Here is a 9,590-nt window from a genome sequence, read left to right on the forward strand (position 1 = left end):
ACCACGGCAGCACCAAGACGTAGGAGGCGGTTTCATGACATACATGACACGCATGTCACAACATTCATGTAATCACCAATCATTTATGTTCGTCGTGCACTCTTGTTACACTACGCCAATTTTGGGGAAATGACTTGTACTTAATACATGCATTAAAGAAATGACAAATTAATGGAAATGACAGTGGATGAAAAAACAACTTGCCGCAGGTGGGGAACGATCCCACGTCTTCGCATTAAGCGTGCGATGCTATACCAATTGAGCTACCGCGGCGCCGTTTCTTGGGTATTGTTGGCTTTTTATGATTGATAAATACAGGGCCCCTCGGTTAACCCCCTTTCTTCTCGTTTATGCCAATTTTGATGCATATCAAGATGCAGGCGGCTGTTTCATAACCTACATGACACGCACGTCATGACCTATCATTTATGTTCGTCATGCACTCTTGTCATACTGTGCCAATTATGGTACATACCAAGTTAACAAAACGACCATGAGAGCACCGAGATGTAGGCGGCTGTTTCGTGACCTACGTGACACACACGTCATGATATTCATGTCATGACCTATCATTTATGTTCGTCATACACTCTGGTCATACTATGCCAATTTTGGCACATACCAAGTTAACGAAACGACCATGAGAGCACCAAGATGTAGGCGGCTAGATAGATAGATACTGTCAAAGGGCCTAATGTTCGACAAAAATGCTTCCCATTTAAAACTGCATTTCATTGGATAAACGAAGAGGTGAAGATGGAACTACGATGGATGGATGTAGATGGAACTCATTGCCATGTTGCTGCTTCAAGCTGGATTTTCACGTAATCTGAAAGTATTCGAAACACGCTTCAAGGTTGCTTTCCGCCGTCTGTGACGAGCATAGGTGGGCAAATGCCTCCCCCCCCCCTTTTTTTGTTTACCTTCCTTGCCTTCACGACGTAAGTACCGTCCTCACCTCACCCTCACCCTAGCGTTGAAAAAATTGACCGCCGTCTCTCCCCCTCGTCATCATCTATAAAAAGTTATCCGCCCTCACACTCACGCTGAAAAGACTACCACCCTTCTCACAATTCATTTTCTATAATTTTAAATAAACCATTTGCTCGACCCAAGAGCTTAGTTGACAAAACTGATTGTCTAGTGCCCTTCCTGTTGTCACAGCGTGTCACACTGCTTTGCTTTTAGGCGCTTGATCATAGGCCGGCAAAATAAACGGAGCTCACTCAGACTCACTCACAAGTTATATTTTTTGCTTAGAGCTCACTCGGACTCAGACTCGCCGATATACTACTCAGCCGGGATTACTCTGATTCATAAGAACTATACTCAGACACACACACTCGGATTCAAAGTCACAAGCTATACTCAGCTGGGCTTCCTGCTGCTGAGACTCACGAAAAATCTACTCAGCCGGTTTAACTCGGACTCAGGCTAACCAGAATTATACTCGGCCGGGATGACTCGTACTCACTCAATCAGACCCAGAAAGGAATTCTTGGCCTACGCCTCAAGAAGTCAGACATTCTCTTGAATTGAGCATATCAATGACAAAAATACATTCATACCAGGCTAATATATAGGAAGTGCAAAGGGATTACAAACGCTAATAATTTAGAAAAGAGTATGCATGAGAGTCGTTAATAAGCAAGGAACATGATAGCCGCAGAAGCCGCAATACATATTTCTAGATGGGGAATTTGTTGTTTATGCTTTGCCATATTGTCATAACCTGATTTTTTTTGTCATATTATCAAGTGTAACGAAGCTTCTGCTTCTTGTGATCTTCTTTAATTGGTGACCTCTGCGAAAAGTTGTTGATCGCTTGTATCCGGTCGTTAAGTCGTGGTCAGAATCGCGCGTGCCATAAACTCATAATTTCGTTTTAGGGCTAACGGTAGAGCCACACATGCCCTTTCTGTGTTCGCGCAGATTGTATGCCACATGTGCAGAGGAGAGAGAGAGAGAGGTAATTTAATTGAAAGAAGGCAGAGAGGTCGGCCTGAGCTAAGGCGCTCTAGCCTGCTACTCTGCACAGGGGCACGGGAACATAAAGGTGTGATGAGGGATGATGATGACATAGCAAGAGAGATGCGCAAAGGTGAAAGCAAGTTGTGCAGGGAAAGTGAATGTGCCCATGTATGAGTAAAACGTTCGTTGCTTTACAGCACACGGTTCTTTATTTCCCCGCCACTACAGCATTTAACTACCCCGTTAAATGAGAGCCGCGTGCCCGTTACATATTACGCAATAGGCAACAATCTAACACATGCAAAGAAGCAAATTTTACCTTAGCAGCAACGTTGCTGACGTTATATCACGGCGCAAGACGCCCTCGTGTGTATGTTCATGAACGTGTAACATTTTATGTGAGAATAAACTTGAAAGCAGCAGGCAAAACTTGCAACAGTCAACTATTTGGCATCGTAACCAATCACCATAATTGTCGTCATCGTCATCATCGTCATTGTCGTCACTGGCAAATCATGATCATCATCACTTCAGCCCCGAGGCAGATTTAGCTCCGCGCCCTAAAATTTAATAATTGGACACTGCCCCGTATAGCATTTCTGATGCTATAAAACGCTATTTCAGTTGTTGATAGCTCGCAACACCGACGACTAATTGGTTACTGTACCTATAATATTAATAAAGAAACAATCCCTGCTGTTTCGTAGAAATGCACTCTCCAAGGCCAGAAGTAAAAGTGAACATTTCTCTTTAATTTGCCTTGATGTGGATGGCGCATGGGCTGGGGTTAAGAGAGGTATAGCTGAGCTGTGCTTCGTTAACGCTTTAACGAAGTCGTATCCACTCGTAATGAGCCAACGCCCTAGGAGAGAATCCTGCCTATTAACTGACGCGGTGCATACCAAACACTTGCCAACTTCCGTAAGTACACTTGCGGATTTGCTCCGGAGTAAGCCCACACCAGAGCAGTCTTCTCGTCGAATACCTAAAACAGAAGCCGAAAAACGGCGCTATCCCACACACTCACGCACTGTCGCATGATTTGAAGATAATTGTGAAGCGAGTAATGCCCCTGTTGTACTTCTGTTACAGCTGACACGCTTTTTAAGTGTTTAAGTCCACATCGCAAGAGGGTGGCGGAATGCACGTAAAGCACAAAATTGCGTTTGTCCGCTGTGTTGCGAGCCTTGTGTATGGCGTCTATTGAGCGCTGTGGAAAAGTGTATGCGTTGCTTGAATCGGTAGATGTTGGAATACCAGATCATCCGAGCACGGTCGCAACGTGCAGAAATACAAACAAGGCAACTTGGCTCATCTTCGAGCAGGCTGCGGGCGCGTTGGGTTACTTGAAAACAACAACAACAACGATGTGTTGTTTTAATAGCCTCGGAATAGACGGGAAGAGAAATTCTCGTGGCATATTTGATTGACAGACTTGGTGAGCAGCGTGGAAGCACCCGTTGTATCTTTCTTCTTAGCGAGGAAAAGACAACTGTGCGTATCCTGTGAACTGCTCTCTTGGTGCTGCATTTACTGTAAATGTTCTTCTGGCAAGAAAAAAAAAAGATGAAAGGAAGAGCCGTCGGATGTCAGTGTTGTGTATGCAAATTCTATGTCACATGCCTCGATTTACGCGCTATTATTGGCTGGTCATTTGGATGTAGAGCAATGACTAGGATCATAACTGTTCTTTTCTTGATAAGTATGTACACTGTGGCTGGCTAGTTCTCTTTATTTCTTTTGTTTTCGTTTGCTATATTTAACCTGAGAGAGGTGGCAATCGGTTCGAATATTTGCTGTTGCATAATCGAGTTGCGATACCTAACGAACGTATACAAAAGTACACATCACTCCCACATGAGTAGAACCTCGCCGGCAGGAGGATATTTTGCAATATTTGCTTGGTAATCTCGATAGCCGGAGGCCTCTGCCAACTCGAATCTCTAACAAAGAAAGAACAATGTAAAAGAAATTGAACAAACGACACGAATCGCTGCAGAAAACGAGAACTGACGAGAGCACGTTGGAGGCGCGCTGTGCGGGGCGAGCGCTCTCGTACATACGCATAACACGGCGGTGCGGCTGCAGAGCCGCCGCAGATGACGCGTCCCGAGGGAGGCTCGTTCAAGCCGCCGCCTCGCGTCGGCCTCTCGGTGTGCCACGCGGGGCCTCGGCCCCTCTGGGATGTCGCCATAACCGCCGACTGCCGAGTTCGTTTCATTACGATCGCGTGAAACCGACGCACGTGCGCCGTTCTCGTCGCGCACCCCGCGAACGCCGTCGCGTGCGCTGCTGTCGCCGCAAGTTGGGAGCAGCACGACCGAAGCGAAGAGCGCGGCACACGCCTGCAGTTTTGCGGTGCACCAGTCTGACCTCGCAGCGGGGGAAAAATATAAAATCATTAAACGTAGCGCGGGCTTATTCCCGGCTCTATGCTGCAGCAACTGTTTTACCGCTGTACAGGCAATGCCCGTGTCATACCTCGTTTTTCGAGGCTAGCGCCTCAAACTTTTTAGCGCTATAAGCAAGAATGCTGAAAAATAAGCGATGATTACTATCGCTCGCTTCGGGTATTTTTTTTTGTTGCCTAATTTATTTGCGCATTACTTACGACATTCAGTTCAGCCTTGTGTTGTTTGTTGTAATGTGCTCCGATATTCATTTTTTGTGTTTTAGAAGTATGGAACAAGATAGCAAAATTTCTTGTGGATGAACGCGGTGCTTATGATTTCCAACATTTCTTGGATCAGTATTTCCGAGGACGTACATAGTTATCTTGAGGTGGGCCTTCTTTGTGCATGCATGTTGTATATTTGTTTTTGTTTTGCTATTCCTGTCAGAACCCTCGGCAAAGGTTTGCCAGTATAAAGAATTTAAAAAATCAAAAAATCAGACAAACAAAAAACAATAACACTCTAATTATTGTCATTTGTCTGCGAACATCCCTAACCGGAAATTCTACAATGACGACTCTGACGTTTCTTACGGGTCCGTCGGTTTAGTGTGTACAACACCTCGTGTCTCAGTCTTGTGGCGTATCATAGGCATCGTATGCGTGGCACGAAGCAGGTGCGACGACACCGTGCCGCAAATAAGTGCGAGATACGTTGAGTGCCGTTCACGTTATGGAGAGACGCGCAACGAAGTGGCATCACGGCGGAGTGAGGAATTCCTTTTCCTCGATGATCGCATGTAGGGCGTACGCCTTTGCTACCTATGTATAATAATATACGAGCACTTAAAAAGCTTAGTAGACAATAGAGCGTTGTTGGGCCGAATAAGTGGGCGTAGCTTAATGGTACAATCGTTATGGCACAATGGTATTACTTATGGTTACTTATGGTACGGCACTTACGGTACGAATCTGGTACTCTTTCGGTACTCAGATTACGTTAATCCTAGTTTCGCACGCTGTACGTTGCGTTAACGGCGGTTATACCGAACCTCATCGGAGCAAATACTTGTTGCTTGCCCGAAATACGACTGTGAAAGGCAAGCATTGACCTCTTCGTTGGCGCGAATGAACAACAGACCATTGCATAAAAACGTGTTGCTCTTACATATACGCAAACGTATCAACGAAGCAAGTCATCAAAGCCCTCTTAAATTAACGGAATCCCAGATTGAATGCTATGTGCGGGGCCTTCGTACACGAACGTATATATAATCGCATCCTGCTGCTTATCCTCGTCATCCCTCCTGATGCCCCTCTTTTTTCCCTCTTCCCCTTTCCAGTGAGCAGGGTGGCTAAAAAAAAAAAAAAAGACTATTACCTCATGCCTACCTTTCTGCGTTTGTTTTATAAATTCTCCCCCCCCCTCTCTCTCTCCGTCTCTCACATCCTAGCACCGCATATACATGTATAGGGCGGCGAAGGGTCGTCCTTTGGTTGCTGGGCTACAACAAATGTCTATGCACTAGTGAATCAATACGCGCTTGAGGATGCGGTCTGAGCGTCCAGTCAAATTACACGTGTTTGATTTCTACATCGCACGCCGTATCGGTCACCTCCTTAACTTACGCTGTCTTGTTCCTTTTTTAAACCGGAACGAAACAACGAAAGCTCTGGATCTTATACTTCCTCCAAGTCCTCTTTTCATAGCAAAAATCATTGTTCTTCCGAGAAAGTGAAGAGGAGGAGGAGCATTCAAGTTCGTAGCTTCCGGTTGACTTAGATATCTAGCGGCATTTGCGTTGCCCCGGTAACCACGTGTGTTCAACGCTTCACGGTCAGCGAATGTAAAACCTAGATGGCCACGGACACCATCCAGTGTCAAAAGAGCATCCCAAAACGAACACGCGAGACCGGTAGCACGCACTTGTAACATTCATCTGCACACGTGTCAACTGTGATCTGTCACAGGGTAAACTTTCAAATTAATGGCCACAGAAAATTGAGTTAAACATGCTTCACCAGCAAGCCTTTGTGCACATTAAAAAAATAAAGCAGCCGTATTGTCCGGAAGATGATCGAGGAATGCATTACAGACAATGACAACAAAGAGTAATGTGATATATGGTGCTGTTATCCAGCTAACTAAAGGCCCAAATATGCACGCTTAGATTGACTAAGGTCTATTTCTATTAATTTACGTTTTGGCAAAAAAAAAAGAGACAATTTAGGGCAAGTATATCCTGCCTCTGAATGGGTTTGTGATGGCCGTTACAGTGCGATTTAGTGCGTAACCGCTCGCTACTTCTGTAACAAAAATGTTGCGGAAAGCGCCGTTACCAAAGTTGCGCGTTACTGCACGGAAGCACAGGCACGTACTAGGTGCCGACACCACGCGTGCTTGGAGCCACGTAACGCTATCCACTACAGGCTCGGGGACCGCGAACGGCGGGCTCGCCAAGCATGCGCGTACAAATATCCGCGGTGCCTCCCCTGCATCGCTCGTGCAGTAGAGGCGGCACCAGACTGAGGGGACCCAGGAGAGGCATTCGTGTCATCTCGAATCACGAGCACGGCGGTGGTTCGACGGCGGGTGGCAGGGAAGGATGGCGGTCTGCTGAGGGAGGGAGGGATGGGGGCAGCGGGTTGTTCGAGCTCGGTCTTCAACCACACTCGCGGGGATACCGGCAGCTCGGTGCGAGCCGCGGTCCCCTCTTTACATGCGCCAGCCAGCACGCACGCGTGCGTTCCGTTCGTAACCGCGGCTGCCCGCGTATTAGGTGCGCGCGTTCTGCTGCGCGCTCGATGGGGGGACGAAAGAAAAAAAAAGTTGTCCCTCGACATCGCTGCTGGCTGCCAGATGCAGCTGCCGGGGCAACCCACTTGTTCGTGGACACTCTTCTGCTTCCTCTTTCTTGCACCGATCCTGAACTGCTCCGTACGGGCACCACAATTCTGTACGAGCCTACGGCCCGAAAATGCGGTTCTGCCCGGCCGGTCACGACGGCAACGTCTTTGTGCCCTGAGCATTCTACTATAGCCTGCAGCGGCAGCGCGCCTCATTCGCTGTTTGAAGCAAGGAGAACCATGACTCCGAACCAGCGTCTGTTGAAATGTCACGTATAGAGTTACCAATTTCGAGGCTTTCATTATTTGGGTGAATGAAACACCTTCGATGGCTTCAGGCTGAGGCGGCCTTCACGCCTTCTGCCACCGCAAGCGCTGGGGTTCAGCACTTACGCTCCCAATACTCTGGTGTGTCCCCGCGTCCGCAACTGTACGCGTAATCTGTTGTCGCTGTGTGTGCACAAAGTCTACAAGACAGATAGATGGATACAGACAGAGCAGCCTGAACACTGCAGTGCGGTTAGTCATAGGCAGTCGATTCCACAAGACGCTTCCGTATTTATGCAGGAATCAGTCCTATACGGTTTTATCTAACGATAGTACATACGCGGTGATAACTGGTGCGTTAAAAAAAAAAAAGGTTCTTCTTTCTGTTTCGAGCCGCATTCACTGGCTGGCCGACGAAACAAACCGTTAGTTTAGCTCCGAGAGTAAACTGCACTTCACTGCGACTACACAGACGCTAAACAAACGCGCTGTCTCTGTCGATGCTCTCGGCTGACGTGTGCTTCTTGTTACAGTCCGGTGCTTCGCAGGGCTGCCCTTGCAGATTGATGTGCTTCGCGTCCCCCGCTGCGTCGTCGACGCCTCGCTTGCACGCAGTGCAGCCGCGCGAACGGCTGCGCAGACAAGCGAATGAACAGATAGAAACATATACGCAAACACGGGGGCCTCGGCGCGGGAGAGCCGCATGGTAGAGAATGGCGAAACACGGGAAAGGGAAGGGGGGTGCTGGGCTGGCGTGTTGAGTCACTTGAACCCCGCGGTGCTTACAAGGGCCATCAAGTTTACAGGTTGGGACAGCGGCAGGGGGTGATTAGGGTGCCCGAACGTCGCTCACGGTGGGTCGCGCCGAGAGCCCCGCGTGGAGTCGAGTTGGGGACTCGACTCGGTGGGTGCCGGCGAGAAGTAGCCGCACGATTTCGGTCGAACTGGTTGTGGGCGAATGCATCCGTTCGCGCGGGGCTCGCTTTTATCTCGCACGACTGTTAATGCGAAGCTTGCTTTGGGAAATCGCCATCACTCTGCTGACCGCGGCTGCTGCTGCTGCTGGCGTTTGGGCGTAACTGCTGCTGTCTTGCAAAATAGCTCACACACAGTACAGCCCCACTTGACACTGAGTTGAATGATTGGCAATATATTTTCTCTTAGCGGGGTAAAAAGAAGTGCCCCGTCGTACTACATGCAGGATTTCGTGGTAATGACAAAGCTATAATGTCCTGATGTAAATGAGCGAAGGAGCGCGCTCATCATCATATTCTGTAAGTAAGCATACTCTTACATGGCCTCCGAGGCCCCGTAACGCAGCAACGCAGCTAGGACGTGAGCTTTCCCACAACGCCGTTGCAATCGAAGTATGCGCGCAAAATGCCAGCCTACGTGAGCGCTTATACTGGCACGAGGAGTACGTTTCTTGCATTGTAAATTGTGGTGGGGGTGGTACCGAACAGATCGCACACAGGACAGCACTCGTATAACGAATCGGTTTATGCTATATGCAGCATCTATATCTAGCACCCAGACCTAAATACAATTTGACTGGAGATAAATTCTGGGTTATCAGAAACAGTGTTCGTAATGTCTGTTAGGCTGAATGGCTAAGTCTGGCAACATTCTTTCACAGGTCCACGAAATGTGGGAAAGGGTCGGTCTACCTCCACACCACGGGCATCTGGCTTGATATTGTGTAGGGATATTGTGTAGAATTTTAAGAGTCGCGGATAAACATCGGTATAGATTTCTGTGAGGCTTGTGGCCTCTTCCCCGTTTAAAGGGCCCCTCACCAGGCCCCATAGCAAATTTTGGTTATACGCGGGAAGTTGTTACGTGTCCTCCAGGGAGACTACTGCCGCAAAAATTCAGTGCTACACGAATACGGAGGCAGAACAAGCGGATCGCAGAGCATGGTCACGCGCCGGAACACGCTAGAAAATGGCAGTTTCGGTACCTGCCTACGTGACCGCACGACCGTGGGAACAAGCAGACGAAGCGGAAGTACATTTCTCTTGCTTCGGTGCGATGTAAAGCAAAAAAACACGCAGACATTCCGCTTGTGTGTTTTATTATTTCTCTAAACTTCAATTCGTCAATTCAAGCAACA

The 9,590-nt window shown here is 48.1% G+C and overlaps 1 non-coding gene across 1 annotated transcript; it reads right to left on the bottom strand.

Moving 5' to 3' along the window:
- Positions 1–201: 201 nt before the first annotated feature.
- Positions 202–273, bottom strand: TRNAK-CUU (transfer RNA lysine (anticodon CUU)). Its single transcript has one exon. It is a non-coding gene; the product is annotated as a tRNA-Lys (tRNA).
- Positions 274–9,590: the final 9,317 nt, after the last annotated feature.

Source organism: Dermacentor andersoni, chromosome 3, assembly GCF_023375885.2.
Source record: "Dermacentor andersoni chromosome 3, qqDerAnde1_hic_scaffold, whole genome shotgun sequence".
NCBI classification, from domain to species: domain Eukaryota; kingdom Metazoa; phylum Arthropoda; class Arachnida; order Ixodida; family Ixodidae; genus Dermacentor; species Dermacentor andersoni.